The sequence below is a fragment of the Triticum dicoccoides genome, chromosome 7B, assembly GCF_002162155.2.
Source record: "Triticum dicoccoides isolate Atlit2015 ecotype Zavitan chromosome 7B, WEW_v2.0, whole genome shotgun sequence".
Classification (NCBI taxonomy): domain Eukaryota; kingdom Viridiplantae; phylum Streptophyta; class Magnoliopsida; order Poales; family Poaceae; genus Triticum; species Triticum dicoccoides.
In genome coordinates, this window is record NC_041393.1 from 603,086,617 (window position 1) to 603,103,191 (window position 16,575).

Sequence of the window (16,575 nt, forward strand, 5' to 3'; positions counted from 1 at the left end):
TCACTAAAATATAAAATGAAGAGTCTTGAGCTTTTGAGCTTGAGCCAATCCTTTGTCCTTAGTATTTTGAGGGATCCACTTTCATCATCCATGCCATGCCGTTCATTAAGCTTTCCTGAAATAACAGTCTTGGAATAACATTAGCTCAATGAGCTATATGTTGTTATGAATTACCAAAACCACCTAGGGAAAGTTGCACTTTCAGCAACAGAGAGGCAGGCCGCCCGTTTCTCCCGAGTCCTGATTGATGGCGGAAGCAGCATCAACATCCTGTACCGCAACACCATGGAGAAGCTGAACATCAAGACAAAGCAACTCTTGCCCAGTAGAGCTGTCTTCCATGGCATTGTACCCGGCCTTTCATGCTCACCAATCGGCAAGATAAAGATAGATGTCCTCTTCAGAGACAAGGATCACTTCCGCCGTGAAGCTATTTGGTTTGAAGTGGTGGACCTGGAGAGCCCCTATCACGCATTACTTGGCCGACCTGCTCTGGCCAAGTTCATGGCCGTGCCCCACTATGCCTACCTCAAGATTAAGATGCCAAGCACCAAGGGCATCATCATCATAGTCGAAGACTACAAGAAATCATCCGCCTGCGCTGCAGCCAGCAGCCGACTGGCTGAGTCCCTCGTGATTGCTGAAGAGAAAAAGATCCTTGACCGGGTTGTGGCCATGGCCGGCAAGCAGTCGGACCTGTCGCCGGACCCCAAGGAGTCGGAAGCTCGGGGCTCCTTCAAGCCGGCCAAGGAGACCAAGAAGATACCTTTGGATCCGGAGCACCCAGAGAGGTTCGCTCCTGTGGGAACAAACCTGGACAGCAAATAGGAAAGCGAGCTCGTCGATTTCCTCCGTGAGAATCGGGATATCTTTGCATGGTCCCCCAAGGACATGCCGGGTGTTCCAACGGATTTCGCCGAGCACAAGTTACATGTCCGAGCAGATGCAAAACCAGTCAAGCAACCCCTCTGCCGACTGTTAGAGGAGAAGATAAGAATTGTTGGTGAAGAAATAGCCCGGCTTCTATCAGCCAGCTTCATTATGGAAGTGTTCTTTCCAGAGTGGCTTGCCAACCCAGTCCTTGTACTGAAGAAGAACAACAAGTGACACATGTGTATAGATTATACCAGCCTCAACAAAGCCTGCCCCAAAGATCCGTTTGCTTTGCCTTGGATTGCTCAAGTGATGGACTCCACAGCCGGATGCGAGCTGTTGAGTTTCTTGGATGCCTACTCAAGATACCACCAAATCAAGTTGGACCCAGCTGACCGCCTGAAGACTGCCTTCATCACACCATTCGGAGCCTTCTGCTACCTGACTATGACATTCGGCCTGAGAAAAGTCGGTGCCACTTTTCAGCGTTGCATGTAGAAGTGCCTCCTCAAGCAACTCGGTAGAAATGACCACGTCTATGTAGAAGACATTGTGGTGAAGACGGAGAAGCGCGGCACCCTGCTGGAAGATCTCAAGTAAACATTTGACAACCTGCGCTGCTTTCAGATCAAGCTCAACCCTGAGAGATGCGTCTTTAGAGTACCAGTCGGCCAGCTCCTTGGTTTCCTGGTCTCTGAACGCGACATTGAGTGCAAACCTATGAAGATCAAGGCCATCGAGAGGATGGAGATTCCCACCCGGCTGCGAGACGTCCAGAAGTTCACCGGGTGCCTGGCTTCCCTTAGCCACTTCATCAGACAGCTGGGAGAGAAGGCCCTTACCCTGTACCAGCTCATGAAGAAAACCACTCACTTCGAGTGGAATGACCAGGCGGACGAAGCCTTCCACCAGCTGAAGAAGCTGTTGACCACGCCGCCTGTCCTAGTGGCTCCGACTGACAAAGATCCCATGCTCCTTTACATCGCCGCAACCAGTCGGGTGGTCAGCACAGTCATCGTGGTTCAGCGCCCAGAAGACGGCAAGGCACAGCCGGTCAAGAGGCATGTGTATTATTTGAGCGAAGTACTGTCAACCTCAAAGCAGAACTACCCCCACTACCAGAAGATGTGCTATGGCATGTATTTTGCCGCCAAGAAGCTCAAGCCCTACTTTCAAGAGCACCCCATCATGGTCGTTTGCATTGCCCCGCTTGCAGAGATCATGGGCAGCCGGGACGCATCGGGTCGGGTGGCCAAGTGGGCCATCGTGCTGGCTCCTTACACTATCTTCTACTAGCCTCGCACCGCTATCAAGTCCAAAGTGTTGGCCGACTTCCTTGTCGACTGGGCCAAAACCCAGTATCTGCCGCCAACACCCGACTCAACCCATTGGTGGATGCACTTCGACGGATCCAAGATGTGCACCGGTTTGGGAGCCAGCATCGTCCTCACCTCTCCCAAAGGTGACAAGCTTAGATAAAAGTTGCAAATCCATTTTGCTGCCTCCAACAATGTGGCCGAGTATGAGGCGCTCATACATGGGCTCCGGCTGGCCAAAGAACTCGGCATCCGCCGGATCCTGTGTTATGGCGACTCGGGCTTGGTGGTCCAACAGTCGTCCGGTGACTGGGAAGCCAAGTATGCAAACATGGCGAGCTACCGCTTCCTCGTCCAGCAACTCAATGGATATTTCGAAGGGTGCGAGTTCCTTCACGTGCCACGGGCCGACAACAAACAAGCAAATGCCCTGGCACGAATCGGCTCCACCCGGCAAGCCATACCAACCGGCGTCTCCCTTCAGCCCCTTCTCAAGCCGTCTATCAAGCCTTCGTCGGAATCAGATTCCATCTTTGTGCTGGCTGACCCTGAAGCAGTCGGATCCGACTTGAGGACCTCAGTAGTCGGCTCAGGGACTGCAGCAGCCGCACCTGGCCCAGGGACTGCAGCAGTCGGCCCGGGGACTTCAACGACACAACAGGCGGTGGCCTACTCCAACCCACCACCTCCCAACCCAACCGCCCTAGTTACAGTGGCCGTGTTGACAATAGAAGAAGTCACAGCTCCATCATGGGCGCAACCCATCCTCAACTTTCTGGTGAATAGAGAGCTGCCAGCTGATGAGATCTCGGCCCGACAAGTTCAAGCCGAGCAGGAGCCTACACAATAGTAAACAGAGAGTTCGTCAGGCGCAGCGTGACTGGAGTCTTCCAGCGTTGTGTAGAGCCAGAGAAAGGCATGGCGATCCTCAAAGATATCCACCAAGGCGAGTGCGGCCACCACGCGGCTTCAAGATCACTTGTTGCCAAAACTTTTCACCATGGATTCTTCTAGCCGACTGCTTTGGAAGAGGCCAAAGAGCTGGTCAAACACTGCAAGGGGTGCCAAGTATTCAGCTCCAAGCAACACCTGCCGGTTTCTGCACTCAAGACCATCCCCCTCACCTGGCCCTTTGCCGTCTGGGAGCTGGATATGGTGGGCCCATTCAAGACGGCACGCGGCGGCATGACTCATCTGCTTGTCGCCATCGACAAATTTACCAAGTGGATCGAAGCAAAGCCAATCAAGAAGCTGAATGGGCCGACTGTCGTGACCTTCATCACAGATATAACCGTCTGGTATGGCATACCACACAGCATCATCACCGACAATGGCACAAATTTTTTCCAAAGGAGCATTGGCCCGTTTCTACGCGACGCAGGGCATCCGACTGGACTTAGCGTCTGTTGCCCATCCACAGTCAAATGGCCAAGTCGAGCGAGCAAACGGCCTCATCCTCTCCGGCATCAAGCCCTGACTGGTCGAGCCGCTGGAGCGGTCGGCCGGCTGCTGGCTCGATAAGCTGCCGGCTGTCCTCTAGAGCCTACGCACCACTCCAAACAAGTCAACCGGCTTCACTCCTTTCTTCCTTGTGTATGGTGCCGAGGCCGTCATCCCAACTAACATCGACTTCGACTCACCTTGCGTCACCATGTACACGGAAGCGGAGGCAAAGGAAGCGTGAGAAGACAGTGTCGATCTGCTGGAAGAGGGCCGGCTGTTGGCACTCAGTCGGTCCGCCAACTACCAGCAGAGCCTGCACCGCTACCATAGTCGGAAGGTCAAGCCAAGATCCTTCCAGGAGCGTGACCTTGTGCTCCGGCTGATCCAGCAAACAGCCGGCCAGCACAAGCTCTTGGCCCCTTGGGAAGGCCCCTTTGTCATCAGCAAGGCCTTGGGCGACGACTCCTACTACCTGATCGATGCACAGAAGCCCAAGGCACACAAGAGAGATGACTCCGGCAAGGAGTCGTAATGCCCAAGGAACGTCAATCTCCTTCGAAGACTTTACAGTTGATGCAGTATGTACCATGCTATATTTTGTATTAAGTACAAGACATCAGGTCCCCCGAGGAGCACTTGGGGACTACCATTTTTTATCTATATGATAAGTATTATGCCTATGAGTGTGTCACTACATTCTTTCGTCTTGCACCGGGTTCGACCAGTCGGCCCGGGGACTTGCCGCCTTGTATTATGTTAGCGCTACCTACAGTTGGAAAAGTAGTGTGCCGGCATCTAAGCCCTCTCTTGCCGAAAGCCGCACCTCGCGGAGCGGCTGTCCGGCTGGCAAGAGTCAAAGGTAGGAAACGGTGCCACATGAAAAATGGCTAAGGACCAATGCGCTTACATAACATAAGCCGGCTCCCCGCCTTGCTGACCGGCTGCTAAGCAGTCAGCCGGCCGGCTTCCCACTTACCTTGCCATGACCTAAAAAGGCTGAAGTACTTGCCCTCCCAAATGGCTAAGTGTTTTCCCAGCCACAGACCGTAGAGCAGCTGTCGCCTGGGAAGGCAGCAGCCAAGGGAGGGCGGCAAAGGAAAAAGCCAAAAGGATCAAAAAGCAAGTAAAGTCGGAATGCATCACAAGCATAGCGCATGCGAGATAATATTTACATAAGCTAAGGCTTTCAGGACAGGATTCAACATAGTTTGAATACACCCCTAGTGGGTGGAATTGCGCGAATTTAAAAAAATATTGTTCCAAAGACTACTGGGCAGGAAGATAAAACTGGCCGCCTAGGCCAAGGGCGTAGCTGGCGTGTCCGGAAGGTCGGTGGAGTTGGTCATGCCGGCTGGTGGAGTGGCTGGCTGGTGAGTCTCGGCTTGGTCGTTGATGTCTACTACGCAACCTTCTTCTTGTAGACGTTGTTGGGCCTCCAAGTGCAGAGGTTTGTAGGACAGTAGCAAATTTCCCTCAAGTGGATGACCTAAGGTTTATCAATCCATGGGAGGCGTAGGATGAAGATTGTCTCTCTCAAGCAACCCTACAACCAAATAACAAAGATTCTCTTGTGTCCCCAACACACCCAATACAATGGTAAATTGTATAGGTGCACTAGTTCGGCGAAGATATGGTGATACAAGCGTAATATGGATAGGAGATATAGGTATTTGTAATCTGAAAATATAAAAACAGCAAGGTAACTAATGATAAAAGTGAGAATAAACGGTATTGAAATGCTAGGAAACAAGGCCTAAGGTTCATACTTTCACTAGTGCAAGTTCTCCCAACAATAATAACATAATTGGATCATATAACTATCCCTTAACAAGCAACAAAGAATCACTCCAAAGTCACTAATAGCGGAGGACAAACATTATGGTAGGGTACGAAACCACCTCAAAGTTATCCTTTTTGATCGATCTATTCAAGAGTCCGTAGTAAAATAACACGAAGCTATTCTTTCCATTCGATCTATCATAGAGTTCATACTAGAATAACACCTTAAGACAAAAATCAACCAAAACCCTAATGTCACCTAGATACTCCAATGTCACCTCAAGTATCCGTGGGTATGATTATACGATATGCATCACACAATCTCAGGTTCATCTATTCAAACCAACACAAAGTACTTCAAAGAGTGCCCCAAAGTTTTTACCGGAGAGTCAAGACGAAAACGTGTGTGAACCCCTATGCATAAGTTCACAAGGAACCCGCAAGTTGATCACCAAAACATACATCAAGTGAATCAATAGAATACCCCATTGTAACCACGGGTATCCCACGCAAGACATACATCAAGTGTTCTCAGATCCTTAAAGACTTAATCCGATAAGATAACTTCAAAGGGAAAACTCAATCCATTACAATAGAGTAGAGGGGGAGAAACATCATAAGATCCAACTATAATAGCAAAGCTCGCGATACATCAAGATTGTATTACCTCAAGAACAAGAGAGAGAGAGAGAGAGAGAGAGAGAGAGAGAGAGAGATCAAACACATAGCTACTGGTACATACCCTCATCCCCGAGGGTGAACTACTCCCTCCTTGTCATGGAGAGCGCCAGGATGATGAAGATGGCCACCGGTGATGGATTCCCCCTCCGGCAGGGTGCTGGAATGGACTCCCGAGAGGTTTTTGGTGGCTACAGAGGCTTGTGGCGGCGGAACTCCCGATCTATTGTGCTCCTCGATGTTTTTAGGGTATATGGACATATATAGGCGAAAGAAGTCGGTCAGGGGATCCACGAGGGTGGGGGCGCGCCCAGGGGGTAGGGCGCGCCTCCCTGCCTCGTGGCCACCTCAAAGCTTCCCCGACGTCTACTCCAAGTCTCCTCGATTGCTTCCGTTCCAAAAATAACTCTCCCGAAGGTTTCGTTCTGTTTGGACTCCGTTTGATATTCCTTTTCTTCGAAACACTAAAATAGGCAAGAAAACAACAATCTGGGTTGGGCCTCCGGTTAATAGGTTAGTCCCAAAAATAATATAAAAGTGTATAATAAATCCCATAAACATCCAAAACAGATAATATAATAGCATGAATGCTTCATAAATTATAGATACGTTGGACATGTATCAGTCGTCTCCAGCGGCAGTCGGCGCGCTCGCACGTGGCTCGTTGCTGGATGCACGATCAGGTTGAGGCTGGTCGTCCGCACCATCATCTGGCGCGGCGCCTTCACCGTCCTCGTCCTCACCCTCGTCGCTAGAGTCGATCTCATCCACCGAGTCCTCACCGTCCTCCGGGTTCAGCTCGAATAAGTCTGCCGGCACCTCAACACCGTCTTCGTTCAACTCGGGGACGAAGATGCTGGTGTCGGTGTAGTCGGCGATCACCGCGGTGCAATGAATGATAGCAGGCCTCACCGCCACCAACTCCTCATTGGCCTCCTGCCGGAACATGGCCAACTGGGCTAGATCCAGCCTAGGGTACCACGCCCTGACAAACTGCAATGCTCGGGCCGAAGAAGCCTTCCACGCCTCGAAGCGGCCGACTGCCACTTCCAGCCAGTCGGCTGTCCGACTGGGGGTGCGCAAGACCGGGGTGTCGGGCCAGAGAGCGGAAATCACCTGGGCTCCGACACGCTGCAGCCGGCGGAGCATCCGGTGAGCCGGCTGGAGATGGGCCTGGATGGCCAAGAGCTGCTCCTCGAGCGTCTGACGGGCATTCGGTGCAATCTCCGCACTAGCCTGCCTCCATGCTTCATGATGGGCCTCGATGGCCTGGTTGGCAGCGACGGAGTAGCCAGGGAAGTATTCTGCGTAAAAAAGTAAAAAGTAACACGAAGTCAGAAGCCGGACCAGATAACAGGCAGCTGATGAAGGAAAGAGGAGGAAGGCAGCTCACCGTCGACCATCTCTTCGATTCGGCCATAGCCGTCGCTCAGCGCCCTCTCTGATTCGGCCCAGTTCACCGCCTGGGTCTCGTACTCGGCCTGGAGGGCGGTCTCGCTGTCCTTCACCGCCTGGAGGGCCGCCTTATGAAGCTCCTCCTGCTCAACCAGCTTCTTGGCCAGGCGGTCGCGCTCCTGGGCCACCGTGCTGCACTCCGCCTCCTTGGCGCGCAGCGCGGTTTGGGCCTCGCACAACTGCTGCTGCAAGGCGGCGTTGGCATCTGCAAAGATAGCAAAGAAAAACAATCAGTAAGCCAGAAAGAAATTGAGAAGTCGCCAGAAGAGATCCGGCCTGACTGCTCAGCAGTCGGCCCGAATCTCGGGGACTACACCCAGTGGGTGCGCTAACGCGCCCCCATGAGAGAAAGAAGGTGGAATACTTACTCCGGCTTTCGGACAAGTCGGCAGTTCGTAGGGTCAGCTCCCGGACATGGGAGTTGAAGGCGGCCGCACGGAGATTATGATAATCCTGCAACAAGGATAACAGACAAAAGAGAACAAGTCAGCACCCGAGCCTACTTAAAAGTTCCAGGCCACCTGCTCAGCAGCCGGCCTGGAACTCGGGGACTACACCCAGTGGGTGCGTTGACGCGCCCCACAAAAAAATACAAGCATAAGAAGCAAAAAGCAAGAAATCTACCCGGATGGCCGTCCGCATAGCCAGGAACTCCTGGTTGTAGTTGCGGAGGGCGTTGGCCTGAGATTGGAGCCGGGCTCGGACGTCCTATGCTGCCTCGTTCAGCACGGCCGTCCCGCCCCCAGGCGTCCAGTCCGGCGAGCTGACGCTGGCCGCTTCCAATTCCAGGGTCGATGAGCCTGCACCCCTGGCTTCCTACGGATGCGGCACCGAGGCCGCCTTCCCCACGCGCTGGTCTGCTGGAGATTGGACCGCGAGGTCTGCTCCTGCCGCTGGTCCGCCGCCAACCGGCGGCACTGGTGGTGCGTTGGGTTGGCCGCCTTGGTCCGCCACGATCGACGCTGGCGGAGTCACTCCTGTCCCCGGGGCGATGCCGTCGCCCACGTCCCTCTCCATGGCCGGTTGGTCGCCGCCGACTCCTTCAGGGGGCACCATCGGGTCTTCGGGTGCCGGTGGCATGGCGCGGAGGGGGACGACGAGTTGTGGGTGTTGGTCTCGTGTGGCCTCTCCCGCCTGTGTTTCGGCCGCGGCGTCCGCCTGGGCCTTGGCGACGGTGTCGGCTTGTGCCTTCGCTGCCTCGTCCGCCTCCTCCTGCGCCGCCTTGGCTGCTGCCGCCTTCTGCCGCTCTGCCTCTTGTTCCTCGCGCGCCTCCTACGCGTTCCTCTCGGTCGCCGCCATGAGCTCGGTGCCCGGGTCCGTGCAGCGGGTCCGCGCAGTGGGTGTTGGTGGAGCCCTCTGTCGTCCCTACCATGGAGGCGGCGGCCGACTGCTCAAGAGAGAGTGGGGCCCTGATCAAGGAAATAGGAGAAAGTTTAGAAGGGTGTTTGCAAGAAAAAAGAAGAAAGACTGCGATAAGGAGCCAGTACTTACGCAGAAACCGTTGGGGCCTCCTTCACGACCTTCCGGAAGCGGTTCGCCTCCTCCCGCTTCGTCGTAGCCGCCGAGCTCTTGGGCTTCTTCGGCCGGTTGCCATACATCGACGGCGCGGCTCGACGTTTTTGCGTGCTGCCTTGGGCAGCCGGCGTGGCGGACGAGCTCGCGCTCGCTTGGTCGGACGCCAGCTGGCGGCACGGGACAGCCTCTTCGTCATCATCATCAGGCCAGTCCTCGAGACCGCCTCCGGCTCCGGAGCCGCCTGCCTCGCCGCCACCGCCTGTGGCGTCGTCTTCCAGGGCAGCCTCCCCCTAGTCGGGGTCGTCCACGTCTCTCTCCGCCCGGTCGGGGAGTAACTCATGGTCCGGCCCCGAGGCATCGGCTGCTGGCTAGATGAGGGGGCCCTGTTTCATAGCCGATTGGTCAAGACGGCCAAAGAGAACCTGGCAACTAAAAGGAAATAAAAGAAATGAAGGCTTACCGCAGGCGGTGGATGCGCACGCGAGTACGGCTCTTCGCCGAACTGCCACTCCTCCTCCGGGAGCTTGAAGTTCGAGATGTAATTCACCAAGTGAGCCACCTCCGTGTGTGGCATCTCCTTGGTGCACATCTGGCTTGGGTCCCGGTGCCCGCTCATTTAGCATATCATGTGCGGCCGACCTTGAAGGGGGAGCACCCGGAGCGCCACGAAGGCGGTCAACAAGTCCGTCCGGGTGAGGCCCTCCGACTTCACCATCACCTTGAGTCGTGCAATGGCGGCGACACCAGTGACCGACAACGTCTTAGGCCGGTACGACCAGTTGGCACGCGTTCCAGTCGGCGGGCCGGCTGCGTAAGCCGGCAGGGTGACCCAGCCGGCCTCCGGGTGGATGCTCTTCACGTAGAAGTACAACTGCTGCCACATCTTCACCGACTGTATCAGCGTGATGGATGGGAAGGGGTTGTCAGCAGCCGGCCTCCGCACCGCGACGAAGGCGCCGCACTGCACCGCTACCCCCTTGGTGACGGTGCCGAGCTTCGTGTAGAAGAACTCGCCCTAGAGCTCGAGGTTGGGGAGGATGCCGAGAAAGCCTTCGCAGAGGGTGACGAAGGCGGACAACAGCACCACCGTATTTGGCGTGAGGTGGTGCGGCTCGAGGCCGTAGAAGTTGAGGAAGGAACGGAGAAAGCCGCTTGCCGGCATGCCGTGGCCATGCAGGCAGTGCGACCGAAAGATGACGCGCTCGCCTTCCTCCGGCGCCGGCGAGATCTCCCTTTCGGGCTCCAGGCGAACCTTCACGTAGTCCTCGCCGGGCAGCCGCCGTGTCCGGCGAAGGAAGTCGATGTGGTCCTCATGGACGTTGGAGCCGTCCCAGGCTCCGGAGCGCGCCATGAGCACGAGAAGCTTGACGGCGTGTGTGCGGCCCTGCGGCGGCGAGCAACAGCGTAGCAAGGTGGCCGGAGGCGCGGTGCGGCAGCAGCAGCAGAAGGAGGAAGAGGAGAATGGCGAAGGGGGAGGTGGGTGCGCGTGCGTCTGCCACTCCCCCTCCCCCTACTTATAGCCCCAATACGGCAAAGTCGAGGGGGTGGGACGGGGGGGGTCGTGGGATTAACTACGCCCACTCCCCCACGACCCCGCGTTTATCACGCCTTAACGGCGCGCATTAAACCGCGCCCGGAATGCCAACCGCCTGCCTCAGCCATAGTTGATCCGCGTGTGGGCCGAGGCGCGGTAGTGGCGAGACCCAGCATACGGTGACGTTCCATCATGCGCGTGGGCTGGCAGGTTGGTCTAGCCGTCTGGTGCCGCATGGCACGCGAACAGCGGGCGGCCGGCCCGACGCCCGGCGCGCGTGCCACCTGGTTCCCGCCTTCGGACTTTGAAATCTTCTAGACGGCTTGCCTGGTCGTGGCCGACTCCTAGCTGTCGGCTCCACAGAGTAGGAAGCTGCTAGGGCCTCTCGCCCTTTTTACAGTCGCCAAGGCCCACCAGCTTCGGAGACTACTGTCGGATAAAATGACCATGGGTAGCCTCATCAACTCCCCTTGGCTTTTCAAGACATCGGGCCAACTGCGCCCCTCAAGCCTCCGAGACGAAGGGCCGCCTTCTCGTGGCCGGCTGGTCCAAGCGGCCGGCTACAGGAAGGTGGCAAGGCTCAATGAGCGGTCCCAAAGTGTGCCGACTCCTAGCAAGCGGCCACCAGAGTGGCCGACCTCTAGCAGGCGGCCTACCCCGTGCACCCTCAAAGTTTGCACCCACATAACGGCGATAGGATGGGGTGTGGCTACAGTGCAGCCTGTCACCCCCGAATTCCGGAGCATGCGTGGCCACAGTGCGCCGTACCGGGTGGCCATCCCCCGCCCGGCGCGGCACTATTACCACGTTGACTGTGACATCATCCATGGCAGAGCAGCCATGCTCCCACGACGGGCTGTCGGTACGGCCCGCAGCAGGCGGGCCCTACCTGCCAGTGAGCTACCCAACGGCGGCACGACCAGACCAGTCGGCATATGGGGAGGCCGGCACTCAGCAGTCAGCCCTCCCCCCTAGGAGTTTGTGCGCCATTAATCAGATAAGACGAGGTGTGGCTACAGAACGCCTGCCAGGCGGCGACACTGTAGCCACGCTCGCCCGACCAAGCCATCGTCATCAGGGGCGAGGCTACAGTAATGAGCAGCCGACAGGGCCCACAGGCGGTGGGCCCAACCTGTCGGCCTAGAGCCCGGCAGCCGGCGGGACCCACCAGTCGGTGGGCCCCAGTGGCCGGCGGAGAAGCCGGCGGCCATAGGCACTGACGGCCTGGGTCCACACCCAGCCGGATTACCATTGTACCCCTAAGGGGTAGGCCTATATAAACCCCCCAGGGCACCCATGCAAAGGGTTGATCCCTTAGAGTTTCCCACACCATATAGAGAGAGGAGTAGTGCTAGCCTTGCCCTTCTTCCTCCTCTAGCCGAACAGCTCAAGGAGCAACTTGTAGCCACTTGTTGATTTAGTGATCATGCGGAGACCCCGCAGAGCAGGACTAGGGGTGTTATCTCCTAGGAGAGCCCCGAACCTGGGTAAGATTTGCCGGCATGCATGTCTTCACCTCATCCCGTTTCCAGGCACCGGCGACATCTTACTAGCTCCCACTATGATTAGCCATCCTTTGGCATATGTCGCACCTACCACCCGACAAAATGGCTCCTTACAGATTTGCAGCATTTGGGTTCAGGGGAGCTTTGAAACTCCAGAACAAGTTCTATGCTCAATTCATTATCACTGACAAAGTGGGGTGTTCAGCATATAAACTGCAATTTCCTCCTTGTGTGAAGATGCATCCTGTTTTCCATGTGAGCCAGCTCAAGAAACACATTGGCAGCAAAGCTATACCTAGTCCCAACCTCCCAATGGTCAATACAGATGGCTCAATCAAAACATGTCCAGCGGGAGTTTTGGAAGTCAGACAAATCGCTCACAGAGAGCTACCAGTGGTACAGTGGCTCATCTTATGAGAAAATTTGCCACCCAACGGCGCCACATGGGAAGACGCTGATTTCATCAAATATACCTTCCCTAAGTTCTTCAAGGAGACCACTCAAGCATGGAGGTCAGCTAACCAAACTTTGTGACGACTCTTCGTTGCTCAAGAGGAGGGGAATGTCAGGCCTGAGAATGAAGTGTCATATTCTTCAGTTATCTGTCCCAAAATTCAGTCTCACCGCCTCACAGGAATTGCACGCCCAAGACGCTCCTTCGCCAAGGCTCGTCGCGAACCGTTCATTTATTATTGTTACTTTAATTGTTACATGTCACCCCTTGTCGTTAAAACTAACTACCTACTTAACAGCCGGGTTGTGGCTGATCGCTCATCATGTTATCCTCCAAGTTTGCCTATCGGGCTAAGAACATATACATTGTATACGCTATAGTTCCCCTTTGATAGCAATATATCCTGATCCAGACCTGATTTTCCCCTTCGATCGGCGAAATTGACAAATTTGACCTCAGAGTAAAAGTATTTCATAAATTAAACTGTTTATTGAAAAAAAATAACACCGCTGACCCTTTTGTACAGCGACTGACAATAAGGCAGCTCCTTACAGCTAGGCGCTGCACAGTATAATGCAGCGGCTAGCTGTCGGGCGCTGCACAGGTGTGTCGCCTGCCCTACTGTCAGACGATGCATATTAGGGGTCAGCTAGGTGAAATACTTTAAAACATTTTAGTTTGTGAAATAATTTCGCCCTGAGGTGAACTTTGTGCCTTTTGCCCCCCGGATCCACTCGGGTATGACAGCCTTCCCCGCCGACCCGCACACGCTGGCGTAGTGACGCCCCGCATCTTCTCCTCCCCCACGCCGGCCTCGAGCTGGTGTGCTCCGGGCGTACGTTGCTGAAATGCCATTCCTGATGACACGCCTCTACTCCACCACGGCGTGCGCGTCCCGCATCCGCATCCGCTGCCGCTGCCGCTGCCGCTGCCACCTCCACCACCACCTCGGCGCCCTCGCGCTCCTGGTCTCCCCGCGCCGCCTTCGCCGCGGCCACAGAGCGCGTCCGTTCAGGCACGCTCGGCCGACCAGACGCACACCGCCTGTTCGACGAATTGCTATGGAAGGACACCCCGGTCCCCAGCCGCTCCCTCAACGGCCTCCTTCCGTCCTCGCCGCCCCGCGTCACCGATGGGCCCGCCCTCTCCATCGTCCTCTTCAACCGCATGCGCCGAGCGGAAGCCGCCCCGCGGGTGGCGCGTCCCACAGTGTACACCTACGGCATCCTCATGGACTGCTGCTGCCGGCCTGCCGCGCGCGTCGCCTGGACCCTTGGGCTCTCCTTCCTCGGCCGTCTCCTCAGGACGGGCCTCAAGGCAGACCAGGTCGTCGCCAACAACTTGCTCAAGTGCCTCTGCTGCTTCATGGGATGCCCGACCTTGGCTGTGTGCCTGATGCCGTCTCATACAAGATATACAACATACAGTAGTTCTTAAGAGGTTATGTGAGGACAGAAGGAGCCAGGGGGCACTCGACCTGCTCCACACGGTGGCCAAACAAGGAGGTGGCTGCCTCCTTGACGTGGTGGCGTATACCACGGTCATCCATGGCTTCTTCGAGGAAGGCGAAAAAGTCAAGGCATGCCATCTATTCCATGAAATGATGCTACAAGGGGTTGTGCCTAATGCAGTGACATCTAGCTCGGTCATTGATGCGCTATGCAAGGCCGGGGCTATGAACAAGGCAGAGTTGTTCCTTCGGCAGATGATTGATAACGGTGTTCGACCGAATAAAGAGACATATAATTGCGTCATCAATGGATACTCCACATCAGGGCAGTGGAAAGGCACTGCTAAAATGTTCAGAGAAATGACAACCCATGGTCTTATACTAGACGTCTTTACTTACAACTGGTTCTCTTCCCTTTGCAAGCATGGAAGAAACAAAGAAGCTGCAGAATTTTCGATCCCATGACTGCTAAGGGCCACAAACCTGATATGTAGGAAGGATTGACTCTGGATGTATTCACCTACGCAACTGTAATAGCTGCACTTTGTAGCATGGGTAGGCTGGTCGATGCTATGGAAAAATTTAGTGAGATGATTTTTATGGGAGTATAACCAGACAGTTGTTTATCAGTCCCTAATTTGGTTTTTTTTGTATAAATGGTAATTTGGTTAAAGCTAAGGAGTTGGTTTCTGAAATGATATACAAAGGTATTCGTCTTCCTGACATAGTGTTCTTCAGTTCAGTAATACACAGTCTATGCATTGCAGGAAGGTTATGGATGCACACGATATCTTCTACTTGGTTATACACATAGGCGAGAGGCCTGATGTCATTATATTTAAATTGCTAGTTAATGGATATTGCTTAGCCGGCAAGATGGATAAACACTCAGATTACTTGATGCCATAGAATCAGTTGGTGTTCAGCCTAATGTTGTTACTTCTTGATTGCTATTGTAAAAAATGGGAAGATCAATAATGGTGCGACTCTGTTCACTATATTGCATATGGGACTAAGTCCTCAGAAAGCACAATCGAGTTTAACTTGCATAAATCCCTGCTGCCAGTATAAGAAATCTAGACTGCCTGCTTTTAGCATTGAGTTCATTTCGCGGTGTGCTAAAATCAGAGAAATGTGAAATGCATATGACCCTGTTAATCTTAGAGGAAAGGTAATCTAACATGACAGGTTGCAATTTTAGGGATAATGGCTTCTGATTTCTATTGGGGATGGTACACACATATAATCTTGCACTAGGAGCACAATGAATACTGATGCAATCTTTTGTAGTAAGTATTTGCAACTAGAGGTCTTAACCCTTCAACTCTGTGATTGCTGCTTGTCGAGTTGAGTTTGATGGTTCTCAAGTTTTGGTTTGCCATCTATGATCTCAGAAACTTGATTGATCCAGGTGAGATTCTGATATCACTATTTTGGATGTAGTAGAAAACAGGATCAATAGTGCTACATATACATAGTTCTTGGCTGTGAGCATTGTTTTCGCATCAAGCCACTTATGATGAAGCAATGAAAACAAATGAAATAAAAAAAACTGAAATGAAGAATGGCCTTGTTTGTGTAGAGACATGGAGAACAACTAGTCCCATACGTCCGTGATGGCTAGTATTCTGAATGTCTTGCTGGAAGTTTTGCCTTGAGAATTGGAGATAAATGACTGGTGATGGCCAAATGGGGCCAAAGATATGGTGTCGCTAGCCAAGTTTTGACCGTTCAAGTTGATCATACTATCTTTTTAACTAGTAGTAGTTCATTTAACTACTGATGACAAGTGCTATTTTTTCTTTGCAGATGATGACAAGTGCTATTTAGGGAAGGAAACATCAATATTAACCCTGAAGTTCAGAGCTGCTACAAGTTCAGGACTGTTTTGTGCCTACAAGCTCATCTTGACGTTCCAAGCTAGGTCTATCTCTTACAAATAAGCCCCTTTATTAGCACACAAGATACAGACAAACTACTGGCGTTCACAGAGGAAAAAGAATCTGTCACCCAAGGAGCTACAAAGCTTGTACATAGCAGAGCTAATTTTTCCATTTCCAAGCGTGTTAAAGTGCGCACTCGTGATTTCTCTTCAGGAAAAAAGCCGAGAAGCTGCGGATGATGCTGAAGGTACAGAGGAGGAGGAAGAACTGCAATACCTGTGGATGTTGCCAACGTTTCTTATTGTAGCTGAGTTGATTTGGAATGAAGCTGTGTAGTTTGAATTCAGATGATGCATCATGCATTGTAATTCCCTTACCTCAATGGATCCATGTCAATGAATATGTTAATTAAATGCAGTAAACACCATTGCTGTCAAGTAATATTGATTTTCTCTGCAGTGTGACATGAAACTAGTCTGGCATGCCAATTGTACTGAATGAAATTTGCAGCAGTTGCAAAATTCAGACAACATATCTGTTCTTCTCTAGGAAAATAGCATAGACACCAATTGCACTGAATGAAACATGCTTTTTGGCGCCTTCTTGATGTGACAAATAAATTCTGCATTGTTGAGGTGTAAAATTCAGACAACATATATGTTCTTCTCCAGGAAAATATCAGTCATCTGG